The sequence below is a fragment of the Halichoeres trimaculatus genome, unplaced genomic scaffold (genome assembly GCF_033239565.1).
Source record: "Halichoeres trimaculatus isolate MK-OKI-2021-1 unplaced genomic scaffold, fHalTri1.1 fHalTri1_scaffold_7, whole genome shotgun sequence".
Taxonomy (NCBI): Eukaryota; Metazoa; Chordata; class Actinopteri; order Labriformes; family Labridae; genus Halichoeres; species Halichoeres trimaculatus.
In genome coordinates this window covers 6,955,530-6,968,031 of record NW_027437185.1, presented here as the reverse complement: position 1 = coordinate 6,968,031, position 12,502 = coordinate 6,955,530, and the positions used below count along the sequence as shown (strand labels likewise).

General features: G+C 53.5%; 28 non-coding genes across 28 annotated transcripts; 4 read left to right on the top strand and 24 right to left on the bottom strand.

The window, feature by feature from the left end:
• Positions 1-228: 228 nt before the first annotated feature.
• On the bottom strand, positions 229-310 carry trnas-gcu (transfer RNA serine (anticodon GCU)). The gene has a single exon. It is a non-coding gene; the product is annotated as a tRNA-Ser (tRNA).
• Positions 311-1,069: 759 nt separating this feature from the next.
• Positions 1,070-1,151, bottom strand: trnal-aag (transfer RNA leucine (anticodon AAG)). The gene has a single exon. It is a non-coding gene; the product is annotated as a tRNA-Leu (tRNA).
• A 481-nt stretch (positions 1,152-1,632) lies between these two features.
• trnal-uag (transfer RNA leucine (anticodon UAG)) lies at positions 1,633-1,714 on the bottom strand. Its single transcript has one exon. It is a non-coding gene; the product is annotated as a tRNA-Leu (tRNA).
• Positions 1,715-1,922: 208 nt separating this feature from the next.
• Positions 1,923-1,994, bottom strand: trnam-cau (transfer RNA methionine (anticodon CAU)). The gene has a single exon. It is a non-coding gene; the product is annotated as a tRNA-Met (tRNA).
• Positions 1,995-2,314: 320 nt separating this feature from the next.
• On the bottom strand, positions 2,315-2,396 carry trnas-gcu (transfer RNA serine (anticodon GCU)). Its single transcript has one exon. It is a non-coding gene; the product is annotated as a tRNA-Ser (tRNA).
• A 147-nt stretch (positions 2,397-2,543) lies between these two features.
• trnaa-agc (transfer RNA alanine (anticodon AGC)) lies at positions 2,544-2,616 on the top strand. The gene has a single exon. It is a non-coding gene; the product is annotated as a tRNA-Ala (tRNA).
• A 549-nt stretch (positions 2,617-3,165) lies between these two features.
• trnal-aag (transfer RNA leucine (anticodon AAG)) lies at positions 3,166-3,247 on the bottom strand. Its single transcript has one exon. It is a non-coding gene; the product is annotated as a tRNA-Leu (tRNA).
• A 481-nt stretch (positions 3,248-3,728) lies between these two features.
• Positions 3,729-3,810, bottom strand: trnal-uag (transfer RNA leucine (anticodon UAG)). The gene has a single exon. It is a non-coding gene; the product is annotated as a tRNA-Leu (tRNA).
• A 205-nt stretch (positions 3,811-4,015) lies between these two features.
• On the bottom strand, positions 4,016-4,087 carry trnam-cau (transfer RNA methionine (anticodon CAU)). The gene has a single exon. It is a non-coding gene; the product is annotated as a tRNA-Met (tRNA).
• Positions 4,088-4,407: 320 nt separating this feature from the next.
• Positions 4,408-4,489, bottom strand: trnas-gcu (transfer RNA serine (anticodon GCU)). The gene has a single exon. It is a non-coding gene; the product is annotated as a tRNA-Ser (tRNA).
• A 147-nt stretch (positions 4,490-4,636) lies between these two features.
• trnaa-agc (transfer RNA alanine (anticodon AGC)) lies at positions 4,637-4,709 on the top strand. Its single transcript has one exon. It is a non-coding gene; the product is annotated as a tRNA-Ala (tRNA).
• Positions 4,710-5,258: 549 nt separating this feature from the next.
• On the bottom strand, positions 5,259-5,340 carry trnal-aag (transfer RNA leucine (anticodon AAG)). The gene has a single exon. It is a non-coding gene; the product is annotated as a tRNA-Leu (tRNA).
• Positions 5,341-5,822: 482 nt separating this feature from the next.
• trnal-uag (transfer RNA leucine (anticodon UAG)) lies at positions 5,823-5,904 on the bottom strand. Its single transcript has one exon. It is a non-coding gene; the product is annotated as a tRNA-Leu (tRNA).
• Positions 5,905-6,112: 208 nt separating this feature from the next.
• trnam-cau (transfer RNA methionine (anticodon CAU)) lies at positions 6,113-6,184 on the bottom strand. Its single transcript has one exon. It is a non-coding gene; the product is annotated as a tRNA-Met (tRNA).
• A 320-nt stretch (positions 6,185-6,504) lies between these two features.
• On the bottom strand, positions 6,505-6,586 carry trnas-gcu (transfer RNA serine (anticodon GCU)). Its single transcript has one exon. It is a non-coding gene; the product is annotated as a tRNA-Ser (tRNA).
• A 147-nt stretch (positions 6,587-6,733) lies between these two features.
• Positions 6,734-6,806, top strand: trnaa-agc (transfer RNA alanine (anticodon AGC)). Its single transcript has one exon. It is a non-coding gene; the product is annotated as a tRNA-Ala (tRNA).
• A 539-nt stretch (positions 6,807-7,345) lies between these two features.
• trnal-aag (transfer RNA leucine (anticodon AAG)) lies at positions 7,346-7,427 on the bottom strand. Its single transcript has one exon. It is a non-coding gene; the product is annotated as a tRNA-Leu (tRNA).
• A 481-nt stretch (positions 7,428-7,908) lies between these two features.
• On the bottom strand, positions 7,909-7,990 carry trnal-uag (transfer RNA leucine (anticodon UAG)). The gene has a single exon. It is a non-coding gene; the product is annotated as a tRNA-Leu (tRNA).
• A 208-nt stretch (positions 7,991-8,198) lies between these two features.
• trnam-cau (transfer RNA methionine (anticodon CAU)) lies at positions 8,199-8,270 on the bottom strand. Its single transcript has one exon. It is a non-coding gene; the product is annotated as a tRNA-Met (tRNA).
• A 320-nt stretch (positions 8,271-8,590) lies between these two features.
• On the bottom strand, positions 8,591-8,672 carry trnas-gcu (transfer RNA serine (anticodon GCU)). The gene has a single exon. It is a non-coding gene; the product is annotated as a tRNA-Ser (tRNA).
• A 759-nt stretch (positions 8,673-9,431) lies between these two features.
• On the bottom strand, positions 9,432-9,513 carry trnal-aag (transfer RNA leucine (anticodon AAG)). Its single transcript has one exon. It is a non-coding gene; the product is annotated as a tRNA-Leu (tRNA).
• Positions 9,514-9,994: 481 nt separating this feature from the next.
• Positions 9,995-10,076, bottom strand: trnal-uag (transfer RNA leucine (anticodon UAG)). The gene has a single exon. It is a non-coding gene; the product is annotated as a tRNA-Leu (tRNA).
• Positions 10,077-10,284: 208 nt separating this feature from the next.
• trnam-cau (transfer RNA methionine (anticodon CAU)) lies at positions 10,285-10,356 on the bottom strand. Its single transcript has one exon. It is a non-coding gene; the product is annotated as a tRNA-Met (tRNA).
• Positions 10,357-10,676: 320 nt separating this feature from the next.
• trnas-gcu (transfer RNA serine (anticodon GCU)) lies at positions 10,677-10,758 on the bottom strand. The gene has a single exon. It is a non-coding gene; the product is annotated as a tRNA-Ser (tRNA).
• Positions 10,759-10,905: 147 nt separating this feature from the next.
• Positions 10,906-10,978, top strand: trnaa-agc (transfer RNA alanine (anticodon AGC)). The gene has a single exon. It is a non-coding gene; the product is annotated as a tRNA-Ala (tRNA).
• A 549-nt stretch (positions 10,979-11,527) lies between these two features.
• On the bottom strand, positions 11,528-11,609 carry trnal-aag (transfer RNA leucine (anticodon AAG)). The gene has a single exon. It is a non-coding gene; the product is annotated as a tRNA-Leu (tRNA).
• A 481-nt stretch (positions 11,610-12,090) lies between these two features.
• Positions 12,091-12,172, bottom strand: trnal-uag (transfer RNA leucine (anticodon UAG)). The gene has a single exon. It is a non-coding gene; the product is annotated as a tRNA-Leu (tRNA).
• Positions 12,173-12,377: 205 nt separating this feature from the next.
• On the bottom strand, positions 12,378-12,449 carry trnam-cau (transfer RNA methionine (anticodon CAU)). The gene has a single exon. It is a non-coding gene; the product is annotated as a tRNA-Met (tRNA).
• Positions 12,450-12,502: the final 53 nt, after the last annotated feature.

Sequence of the window (12,502 nt, the reverse complement as noted above, 5' to 3'; positions counted from 1 at the left end):
AACAGACTGGTGCGGTAGAGCTCAAGGAACACAGCGGCCCCCATTTCTGACCTGCCTTAGCTCCTGTTAACTTGCAAAGTAGAGGCTGGCCGGTTGTTTGGCAGAAGACAGTGCTCCTACAACAGCGCAAGAGTGGAAGATTCCACAGGTGGTGCGGATGGGCTCCAGAAAAGCCAGCGGGCATCAAGCACCCAGCTCTTCTGTTGACACGCCAGCATAAAGTCTGCGCGACGAGGATGGGATTCGAACCCACGCGTGCAGAGCACAATGGATTAGCAGTCCATCGCCTTAACCACTCGGCCACCTCGTCAACGAGGGCCCTGCAAATTCAGAGCAACGCACGTGGCTTTTATTTTTTCTTTTCTCTTCTCCTCTCTTCTTTTCTCTTCACCACAACACAAGGAAGCTTGAAGCTCACTGGCATTTTGCCACACTGCCTGGACAGCACATGCACTGTGGGGAATTAGCTCAAATGGTAGAGCGCTTGCTTAGCATGCGAGAGGTAGCGGGATCGATGCCCGCATTCTCCAGGAGACTTGATTTTACTTTGCTTTGCTGCCCTACCAGACAAGAAGGCCTGGTGTGAAGAAACTTGAGACACTGGACGTGGGCTGGATGGACAGAAAGAAATGCTGCGCTTTGAGTCAGCAAATACTTTGTGCTGAGTCACGAGGCTTCCTGAAATGATCTTGCCCACTCAAGCAGTAGAGCACCGTTTGGTCATGCTTCTGAGACAGGTCCTGGGCTTTTCGCGTTCCCCACCGCACTTGGCCCCTGGTTGTGTTGATGTGCCATGGAAACGGGAATCCGTCCTGCTGGAGCGGCTGTTTTCCCTGCATTGGGTCGATTCCAGAGGCCAGAGAAAGTCCCAAAAAGGTGGCAGCAGTCACAATTTGATCAGCCCTAGCATGGTGTGCCCTGTCCCTGACTCTCTCTCCCTCTGCTGTCCTGCCAGACACTGAGGAGCCAAAAGGTGGCGCTGCTGGAGAGAAGCCTGAAACGGTCCAAGTGCTGACCTTTTGAAGAGGGCAAATTTTTGGACAGGTCATCTCCCAAGGAGAAGGCCTCATGGCAGTGGTGGGATTTGAACCGACGCCTCCTGAGAGACTGGAGCCTTAATCCAGCGCCTTAGACCACTCGGCCACACTACCTTGCGCCGCCAAACTAGGCCTGGGAGGAGTGTGGGGCAGGCTGTCTTGGGAAGTTTCATCAGTGAGCGGGAACTTGGAGCTTGGGTCAACACGGGGGGGTCAAACATTGATTTTGCCCAGGCAAATCATGGAGCAAAAAGCTTATTGGCTTAAGCTTTTCATCAGCTCAGTTTTGACTTGTACTTGCATGAGCCAGGGGAAAAAGTTCACCGCAAGTTGTTCAACTAGCTTGTGGCACATTTCCCGAGGTTCCAGAGCTTTTGTGACACACTCTGACTGGGGACCATCGGCATGGCTGCAGTGTACACCAATCACCCCAGTGTCCTTGACTCTGGGATCAAGGGACTTGGCTTCGATTAGCTCTTGTCCAATGAATCTGCTCTCTCTTACTGTAGGTGATATCAGGAGGCACCGCAGTTCTCGGGCCAAGAGTGTACACTGGCAAAGCCAGTGCCCTGTGGAGACAGTTAGGGCGGTCAAATGGCAGTGGTGGGATTTGAACCCACGCCTCCTGAGAGACTGGAGCCTAAATCCAGCGCCTTAGACCACTCGGCCACACTACCCTCCTGCGTGCAGGGGGACTGTTGCGCAGAGTATCTTGAGATGTTTCACTACTGAGCAGGAGGTTGCAAGTAGCGGCAGAGGTTGCAAGTAGCTGCAATCAAAGTTCATTCAGCTGAAGCACCGTTGCCTGTCATGTGCAAAACACAATTGACGGGGTCTGACTCAAAGGATACGGCACGGAGCCATAGTGGAGGCTGCCCATTCAGATAGCAGAGGATGGTTTCGATCCATCGACCTCTGGGTTATGGGCCCAGCACGCTTCCGCTGCGCCACTCTGCTCTGCTCTCTAGAGGCTCTGGGCCACCCGCCTTGCTGCTGCTGTGTGATTTTCTTTTTTTCACTGAGAAGGGGAAGATCAAAAGAGGCCTACAAACAGACTGGTGCGGTAGAGCTCAAGGAACACAGCGGCCCCCATTTCTGACCTGCCTTAGCTCCTGTTAACTTGCAAAGAAGAGGCTGGCCGGTTGTTTGGCAGAAGACAGTGCTCCTACAACAGCGCAAGAGTGGAAGATTCCACAGGTGGTGCGGATGGGCTCCAGAAAAGCCAGCGGGAATCTAGCACCCAGCTCATCTGTTGAAACGCCAGCATAAAGTCTGCGCGACGAGGATGGGATTCGAACCCACGCGTGCAGAGCACAATGGATTAGCAGTCCATCGCCTTAACCACTCGGCCACCTCGTCAACGAGGGCCCTGCAAATTCAGAGCAACGCACGTGGCTTTTATTTTTTCTTTTCTCTTCTCCTCTCTTCTTTTCTCTTCACCACAACACAAGGAAGCTTGAAGCTCACTGGCATTTTGCCACACTGCCTGGACAGCACATGCACTGTGGGGAATTAGCTCAAATGGTAGAGCGCTCGCTTAGCATGCGAGAGGTAGCGGGATCGATGCCCGCATTCTCCAGGAGACTTGATTTTACTTTGCTTTGCTTTGCTTTGCTGCCCTACCAGACAAGAAGGCCTGGTGTGAAGAAACTTGAGACACTGGACGTGGGCTGGATGGACAGAAAGAAATGCTGCGCTTTGAGTCAGCAAATACTTTGTGCTGAGTCACGAGGCTTCCTGAAATGATCTTGCCCACTCAAGCAGTAGAGCACCGTTTGGTCATGCTTCTGAGACAGGTCCTGGGCTTTTCGCGTTCCCCACCGCACTTGGCCCCTGGTTGTGTTGATGTGCCATGGAAACGGGAATCCGTCCTGCTGGAGCGGCTGTTTTCCCTGCATTGGGTCGATTCCAGAGGCCAGAGAAAGTCCCAAAAAGGTGGCAGCAGTCACAATTTGTTCAGCCCTAGCATGGTGTGCCCTGTCCCTGACTCTCTCTCCCTCTGCTGTCCTGCCAGACACTGAGGAGCCAAAAGGTGGCGCTGCTGGAGAGAAGCCTGAAACGGTCCAAGTGCTGACCTTTTGAAGAGGGCAAATTTTTGGACAGGTCATCTCCCAAGGAGAAGGCCTCATGGCAGTGGTGGGATTTGAACCCACGCCTCCTGAGAGACTGGAGCCTTAATCCAGCGCCTTAGACCACTCGGCCACACTACCTTGCGCCGCCAAACTAGGCCTGGGAGGAGTGTGGGGCAGGCTGTCTTGGGAAGTTTCATCAGTGAGCGGGAACTTGGAGCTTGGGTCAACACGGGGGGGTCAAACATTGATTTTGCCCAGGCAAATCATGGAGCAAAAAGCTTATTGGCTTAAGCTTTTCATCAGCTCAGTTTTGACTTGTACTTGCATGAGCCAGGGGAAAAAGTTCACCGCAAGTTGTTCAACTAGCTTGTGGCACATTTCCCGAGGTTCCAGAGCTTTTGTGACACACTCTGACTGGGGACCATCGGCATGGCTGCAGTGTACACCAATCACCCCAGTGTCCTTGACTCTGGGATCAAGGGACTTGGCTTCGATTAGCTCTTGTCCAATGAATCTGCTCTCTCTTACTGTAGGTGATATCAGGAGGCACCGCAGTTCTCGGGCCAAGAGTGTACACTGGCAAAGCCAGTGCCCTGTGGAGACAGTTAGGGCGGTCAAATGGCAGTGGTGGGATTTGAACCCACGCCTCCTGAGAGACTGGAGCCTAAATCCAGCGCCTTAGACCACTCGGCCACACTACCCTCCTGCGTGCAGGGGGACTGTTGCGCAGAGTATCTTGAGATGTTTCACTGCTGAGATGGTTGCAAGTAGCGGCAGAGGTTGCAAGTAGCTGCAATCAAAGTTCATTCAGCTGCAGCACCGTTGCCTGTCATGTGCAAAACACAATTGACGGGGTCTGACTCAAAGGACACGGCACGGAGCCAAAGTGGAGGCTGCCCACTCAGATAGCAGAGGATGGTTTCGATCCATCGACCTCTGGGTTATGGGCCCAGCACGCTTCCGCTGCGCCACTCTGCTCTGCTCTCTAGAGGCTCTGGGCCACCCGCCTTGCTGCTGCTGTGTGATTTTCTTTTTTTCACTGAGAAGGGGAAGATCAAAAGAGGCCTACAAACAGACTGGTGCGGTAGAGCTCAAGGAACACAGCGGCCCCCATTTCTGACCTGCCTTAGCTCCTGTTAACTTGCAAAGAAGAGGCTGGCCGGTTGTTTGGCAGAAGACAGTGCTCCTACAACAGCGCAAGAGTGGAAGATTCCACAGGTGGTGCGGATGGGCTCCAGAAAAGCCAGCGGGCTTCAAGCACCCAGCTCATCTGTTGACACGCCAGCATAAAGTCTGCGCGACGAGGATGGGATTCGAACCCACGCGTGCAGAGCACAATGGATTAGCAGTCCATCGCCTTAACCACTCGGCCACCTCGTCAACGAGGGCCCTGCAAATTCAGAGCAACGCACGTGGCTTTTATTTTTTCTTTTCTCTTCTCCTCTCTTCTTTTCTCTTCACCACAACACAAGGAAGCTTGAAGCTCACTGGCATTTTGCCACACTGCCTGGACAGCACATGCACTGTGGGGAATTAGCTCAAATGGTAGAGCGCTCGCTTAGCATGCGAGAGGTAGCGGGATCGATGCCCGCATTCTCCAGGAGACTTGATTTTACTTTGCTTTGCTTTGCTTTGCTGCCCTACCAGACAAGAAGGCCTGGTGTGAAGAAACTTGAGACACTGGACGTGGGCTGGATGGACAGAAAGAAATGCTGCGCTTTGAGTCAGCAAATACTTTGTGCTGAGTCACGAGGCTTCCTGAAATGATCTTGCCCACTCAAGCAGTAGAGCACCGTTTGGTCATGCTTCTGAGACAGGTCCTGGGCTTTTCGCGTTCCCCACCGCACTTGGCCCCTGGTTGTGTTGATGTGCCATGGAAACGGGAATCCGTCCTGCTGGAGCGGCTGTTTTCCCTGCATTGGGTCGATTCCAGAGGCCAGAGAAAGTCCCAAAAAGGTGGCAGCAGTCACAATTTGATCAGCCCTAGCATGGTGTGCCCTGTCCCTGACTCTCTCTCCCTCTGCTGTCCTGCCAGACACTGAGGAGCCAAAAGGTTGCGCTGCTGGAGAGAAGCCTGAAACGGTCCAAGTGCTGACCTTTTGAAGAGGGCAAATTTTTGGACAGGTCATCTCCCAAGGAGAAGGCCTCATGGCAGTGGTGGGATTTGAACCCACGCCTCCTGAGAGACTGGAGCCTTAATCCAGCGCCTTAGACCACTCGGCCACACTACCTTGCGCCGCCAAACTAGGCCTGGGAGGAGTGTGGGGCAGGCTGTCTTGGGAAGTTTCATCAGTGAGCGGGAACTTGGAGCTTGGGTCAACACGGGGGGGGTCAAACATTGATTTTGCCCAGGCAAATCATGGAGCAAAAAGCTTATTGGCTTAAGCTTTTCATCAGCTCAGTTTTGACTTGTACTTGCATGAGCCAGGGGAAAAAGTTCACCGCAAGTTGTTCAACTAGCTTGTGGCACATTTCCCGAGGTTCCAGAGCTTTTGTGACACACTCTGACTGGGGACCATCGGCATGGCTGCAGTGTACACCAATCACCCCAGTGTCCTTGACTCTGGGATCAAGGGACTTGGCTTCGATTAGCTCTTGTCCAATGAATCTGCTCTCTCTTACTGTAGGTGATATCAGGAGGCACCGCAGTTCTCGGGCCAAGAGTGTACACTGGCAAAGCCAGTGCCCTGCGGAGACAGTTAGGGCGGTCAAATGGCAGTGGTGGGATTTGAACCCACGCCTCCTGAGAGACTGGAGCCTAAATCCAGCGCCTTAGACCACTCGGCCACACTACCCTCCTGCGTGCAGGGGGACTGTTGCGCAGAGTATCTTGAGATGTTTCACTGCTGAGCAGGAGGTTGCAAGTAGCGGCAGAGGTTGCAAGTAGCTGCAATCAAAGTTCATTCAGCTGCAGCACCGTTGCCTGTCATGTGCAAAACACAATTGACGGGGTCTGACTCAAAGGACACGGCACGGAGCCAAAGTGGAGGCTGCCCACTCAGATAGCAGAGGATGGTTTCGATCCATCGACCTCTGGGTTATGGGCCCAGCACGCTTCCGCTGCGCCACTCTGCTCTGCTCTCTAGAGGCTCTGGGCCACCCGCCTTGCTGCTGCTGTGTGATTTTCTTTTTTTCACTGAGAAGGGGAAGATCAAAAGAGGCCTACAAACAGACTGGTGCGGTAGAGCTCAAGGAACACAGCGGCCCCCATTTCTGACCTGCCTTAGCTCCTGTTAACTTGCAAAGTAGAGGCTGGCCGGTTGTTTGGCAGAAGACAGTGCTCCTACAACAGCGCACGAGTGGAAGATTCCACAGGTGGTGCGGATGGGCTCCAGAAAAGCCAGCGGGCATCAAGCACCCAGCTCTTCTGTTGACACGCCAGCATAAAGTCTGCGCGACGAGGATGGGATTCGAACCCACGCGTGCAGAGCACAATGGATTAGCAGTCCATCGCCTTAACCACTCGGCCACCTCGTCAACGAGGGCCCTGCAAATTCAGAGCAACGCACGTGGCTTTTATTTTTTCTTTTCTCTTCTCCTCTCTTCTTTTCTCTTCACCACAACACAAGGAAGCTTGAAGCTCACTGGCATTTTGCCACACTGCCTGGACAGCACATGCACTGTGGGGAATTAGCTCAAATGGTAGAGCGCTCGCTTAGCATGCGAGAGGTAGCGGGATCGATGCCCGCATTCTCCAGGAGACTTGATTTTACTTTGCTTTGCTGCCCTACCAGACAAGAAGGCCTGGTGTGAAGAAACTTGAGACACTGGACGTGGGCTGGATGGACAGAAAGAAATGCTGCGCTTTGAGTCAGCAAATACTTTGTGCTGAGTCACGAGGCTTCCTGAAATGATCTTGCCCACTCAAGCAGTAGAGCACCGTTTGGTCATGCTTCTGAGACAGGTCCTGGGCTTTTCGCGTTCCCCACCGCACTTGGCCCCTGGTTGTGTTGATGTGCCATGGAAACGGGAATCCGTCCTGCTGGAGCGGCTGTTTTCCCTGCATTGGGTCGATTCCAGAGGCCAGAGAAAGTCCCAAAAAGGTGGCAGCAGTCACAATTTGATCAGCCCTAGCATGGTGTGCCCTGTCCCTGACTCTCTCTCCCTCTGCTGTCCTGCCAGACACTGAGGAGCCAAAAGGTGGCGCTGCTGGAGAGAAGCCTGAAACGGTCCAAGTGCTGACCTTTTGAAGAGGGCAAATTTTTGGACAGGTCATCTCCCAAGGAGAAGGCCTCATGGCAGTGGTGGGATTTGAACCCACGCCTCCTGAGAGACTGGAGCCTTAATCCAGCGCCTTAGACCACTCGGCCACACTACCTTGCGCCGCCAAACTAGGCCTGGGAGGAGTGTGGGGCAGGCTGTCTTGGGAAGTTTCATCAGTGAGCGGGAACTTGGAGCTTGGGTCAACACGGGGGGGTCAAACATTGATTTTGCTCAGGCAAATCATGGAGCAAAAAGCTTATTGGCTTAAGCTTTTCATCAGCTCAGTTTTGACTTGTACTTGCATGAGCCAGGGGAAAAAGTTCACCGCAAGTTGTTCAACTAGCTTGTGGCACATTTCCCGAGGTTCCAGAGCTTTTGTGACACACTCTGACTGGGGACCATCGGCATGGCTGCAGTGTACACCAATCACCCCAGTGTCCTTGACTCTGGGATCAAGGGACTTGGCTTCGATTAGCTCTTGTCCAATGAATCTGCTCTCTCTTACTGTAGGTGATATCAGGAGGCACCGCAGTTCTCGGGCCAAGAGTGTACACTGGCAAAGCCAGTGCCCTGTGGAGACAGTTAGGGCGGTCAAATGGCAGTGGTGGGATTTGAACCCACGCCTCCTGAGAGACTGGAGCCTAAATCCAGCGCCTTAGACCACTCGGCCACACTACCCTCCTGCGTGCAGGGGGACTGTTGCGCAGAGTATCTTGAGATGTTTCACTGCTGAGCAGGAGGTTGCAAGTAGCGGCAGAGGTTGCAAGTAGCTGCAATCAAAGTTCATTCAGCTGCAGCACCGTTGCCTGTCATGTGCAAAACACAATTGACGGGGTCTGACTCAAAGGACACGGCACGGAGCCAAAGTGGAGGCTGCCCACTCAGATAGCAGAGGATGGTTTCGATCCATCGACCTCTGGGTTATGGGCCCAGCACGCTTCCGCTGCGCCACTCTGCTCTGCTCTCTAGAGGCTCTGGGCCACCCGCCTTGCTGCTGCTGTGTGATTTTCTTTTTTTCACTGAGAAGGGGAAGATCAAAAGAGGCCTACAAACAGACTGGTGCGGTAGAGCTCAAGGAACACAGCGGCCCCCATTTCTGACCTGCCTTAGCTCCTGTTAACTTGCAAAGTAGAGGCTGGCCGGTTGTTTGGCAGAAGACAGTGCTCCTACAACAGCGCAAGAGTGGAAGATTCCACAGGTGGTGCGGATGGGCTCCAGAAAAGCCAGCGGGCATCAAGCACCCAGCTCTTCTGTTGACACGCCAGCATAAAGTCTGCGCGACGAGGATGGGATTCGAACCCACGCGTGCAGAGCACAATGGATTAGCAGTCCATCGCCTTAACCACTCGGCCACCTCGTCAACGAGGGCCCTGCAAATTCAGAGCAACGCACGTGGCTTTTATTTTTTCTTTTCTCTTCTCCTCTCTTCTTTTCTCTTCACCACAACACAAGGAAGCTTGAAGCTCACTGGCATTTTGCCACACTGCCTGGACAGCACATGCACTGTGGGGAATTAGCTCAAATGGTAGAGCGCTTGCTTAGCATGCGAGAGGTAGCGGGATCGATGCCCGCATTCTCCAGGAGACTTGATTTTACTTTGCTTTGCTGCCCTACCAGACAAGAAGGCCTGGTGTGAAGAAACTTGAGACACTGGACGTGGGCTGGATGGACAGAAAGAAATGCTGCGCTTTGAGTCAGCAAATACTTTGTGCTGAGTCACGAGGCTTCCTGAAATGATCTTGCCCACTCAAGCAGTAGAGCACCGTTTGGTCATGCTTCTGAGACAGGTCCTGGGCTTTTCGCGTTCCCCACCGCACTTGGCCCCTGGTTGTGTTGATGTGCCATGGAAACGGGAATCCGTCCTGCTGGAGCGGCTGTTTTCCCTGCATTGGGTCGATTCCAGAGGCCAGAGAAAGTCCCAAAAAGGTGGCAGCAGTCACAATTTGATCAGCCCTAGCATGGTGTGCCCTGTCCCTGACTCTCTCTCCCTCTGCTGTCCTGCCAGACACTGAGGAGCCAAAAGGTGGCGCTGCTGGAGAGAAGCCTGAAACGGTCCAAGTGCTGACCTTTTGAAGAGGGCAAATTTTTGGACAGGTCATCTCCCAAGGAGAAGGCCTCATGGCAGTGGTGGGATTTGAACCCACGCCTCCTGAGAGACTGGAGCCTTAATCCAGCGCCTTAGACCACTCGGCCACACTACCTTGCGCCGCCAAACTAGGCCTGGGAGGAGTGTGGGGCAGGCTGTCTTGGGAAGTTTCATCAGTGAGCGGGAACTTGGAGCTTGGGTCAACACGGGGGGGTCAAACATTGATTTTGCCCAGGCAAATCATGGAGCAAAAAGCTTATTGGCTTAAGCTTTTCATCAGCTCAGTTTTGACTTGTACTTGCATGAGCCAGGGGAAAAAGTTCACCGCAAGTTGTTCAACTAGCTTGTGGCACATTTCCCGAGGTTCCAGAGCTTTTGTGACACACTCTGACTGGGGACCATCGGCATGGCTGCAGTGTACACCAATCACCCCAGTGTCCTTGACTCTGGGATCAAGGGACTTGGCTTCGATTAGCTCTTGTCCAATGAATCTGCTCTCTCTTACTGTAGGTGATATCAGGAGGCACCGCAGTTCTCGGGCCAAGAGTGTACACTGGCAAAGCCAGTGCCCTGTGGAGACAGTTAGGGCGGTCAAATGGCAGTGGTGGGATTTGAACCCACGCCTCCTGAGAGACTGGAGCCTAAATCCAGCGCCTTAGACCACTCGGCCACACTACCCTCCTGCGTGCAGGGGGACTGTTGCGCAGAGTATCTTGAGATGTTTCACTACTGAGCAGGAGGTTGCAAGTAGCGGCAGAGGTTGCAAGTAGCTGCAATCAAAGTTCATTCAGCTGAAGCACCGTTGCCTGTCATGTGCAAAACACAATTGACGGGGTCTGACTCAAAGGATACGGCACGGAGCCAAAGTGGAGGCTGCCCATTCAGATAGCAGAGGATGGTTTCGATCCATCGACCTCTGGGTTATGGGCCCAGCACGCTTCCGCTGCGCCACTCTGCTCTGCTCTCTAGAGGCTCTGGGCCACCCGCCTTGCTGCTGCTGTGTGATTTTCTTTTTTTCACTGAGAAGGGGAAGATCAAAAGAGGCCTACAAACAGACTGGTGCGGTAGAGCTCAAGGAACACAGCGGCCCCCATTTCTGACCTGCCTTAGCTCCTGTTAACTTGCAAAGAAGAGGCTGGCCGGTTGTTTGGCAGAAGACAGTGCTCCTACAACAGCGCAAGAGTGGAAGATTCCACAGGTGGTGCGGATGGGCTCCAGAAAAGCCAGCGGGAATCTAGCACCCAGCTCATCTGTTGAAACGCCAGCATAAAGTCTGCGCGACGAGGATGGGATTCGAACCCACGCGTGCAGAGCACAATGGATTAGCAGTCCATCGCCTTAACCACTCGGCCACCTCGTCAACGAGGGCCCTGCAAATTCAGAGCAACGCACGTGGCTTTTATTTTTTCTTTTCTCTTCTCCTCTCTTCTTTTCTCTTCACCACAACACAAGGAAGCTTGAAGCTCACTGGCATTTTGCCACACTGCCTGGACAGCACATGCACTGTGGGGAATTAGCTCAAATGGTAGAGCGCTCGCTTAGCATGCGAGAGGTAGCGGGATCGATGCCCGCATTCTCCAGGAGACTTGATTTTACTTTGCTTTGCTTTGCTTTGCTGCCCTACCAGACAAGAAGGCCTGGTGTGAAGAAACTTGAGACACTGGACGTGGGCTGGATGGACAGAAAGAAATGCTGCGCTTTGAGTCAGCAAATACTTTGTGCTGAGTCACGAGGCTTCCTGAAATGATCTTGCCCACTCAAGCAGTAGAGCACCGTTTGGTCATGCTTCTGAGACAGGTCCTGGGCTTTTTGCGTTCCCCACCGCACTTGGCCCCTGGTTGTGTTGATGTGCCATGGAAACGGGAATCCGTCCTGCTGGAGCGGCTGTTTTCCCTGCATTGGGTCGATTCCAGAGGCCAGAGAAAGTCCCAAAAAGGTGGCAGCAGTCACAATTTGTTCAGCCCTAGCATGGTGTGCCCTGTCCCTGACTCTCTCTCCCTCTGCTGTCCTGCCAGACACTGAGGAGCCAAAAGGTGGCGCTGCTGGAGAGAAGCCTGAAACGGTCCAAGTGCTGACCTTTTGAAGAGGGCAAATTTTTGGACAGGTCATCTCCCAAGGAGAAGGCCTCATGGCAGTGGTGGGATTTGAACCCACGCCTCCTGAGAGACTGGAGCCTTAATCCAGCGCCTTAGACCACTCGGCCACACTACCTTGCGCCGCCAAACTAGGCCTGGGAGGAGTGTGGGGCAGGCTGTCTTGGGAAGTTTCATCAGTGAGCGGGAACTTGCACCTTGGGTCAACACGGGGGGGTCAAACATTGATTTTGCCCAGGCAAATCATGGAGCAAAAAGCTTATTGGCTTAAGCTTTTCATCAGCTCAGTTTTGACTTGTACTTGCATGAGCCAGGGGAAAAAGTTCACCGCAAGTTGTTCAACTAGCTTGTGGCACATTTCCCGAGGTTCCAGAGCTTTTGTGACACACTCTGACTGGGGACCATCGGCATGGCTGCAGTGTACACCAATCACCCCAGTGTCCTTGACTCTGGGATCAAGGGACTTGGCTTCGATTAGCTCTTGTCCAATGAATCTGCTCTCTCTTACTGTAGGTGATATCAGGAGGCACCGCAGTTCTCGGGCCAAGAGTGTACACTGGCAAAGCCAGTGCCCTGTGGAGACAGTTAGGGCGGTCAAATGGCAGTGGTGGGATTTGAACCCACGCCTCCTGAGAGACTGGAGCCTAAATCCAGCGCCTTAGACCACTCGGCCACACTACCCTCCTGCGTGCAGGGGGACTGTTGCGCAGAGTATCTTGAGATGTTTCACTGCTGAGATGGTTGCAAGTAGCGGCAGAGGTTGCAAGTAGCTGCAATCAAAGTTCATTCAGCTGCAGCACCGTTGCCTGTCATGTGCAAAACACAATTGACGGGGTCTGACTCAAAGGACACGGCACGGAGCCAAAGTGGAGGCTGCCCACTCAGATAGCAGAGGATGGTTTCGATCCATCGACCTCTGGGTTATGGGCCCAGCACGCTTCCGCTGCGCCACTCTGCTCTGCTCTCTAGAGGCTCTGGGCCACCCGCCTTGCTGCTGCTGTGTGATTTTCT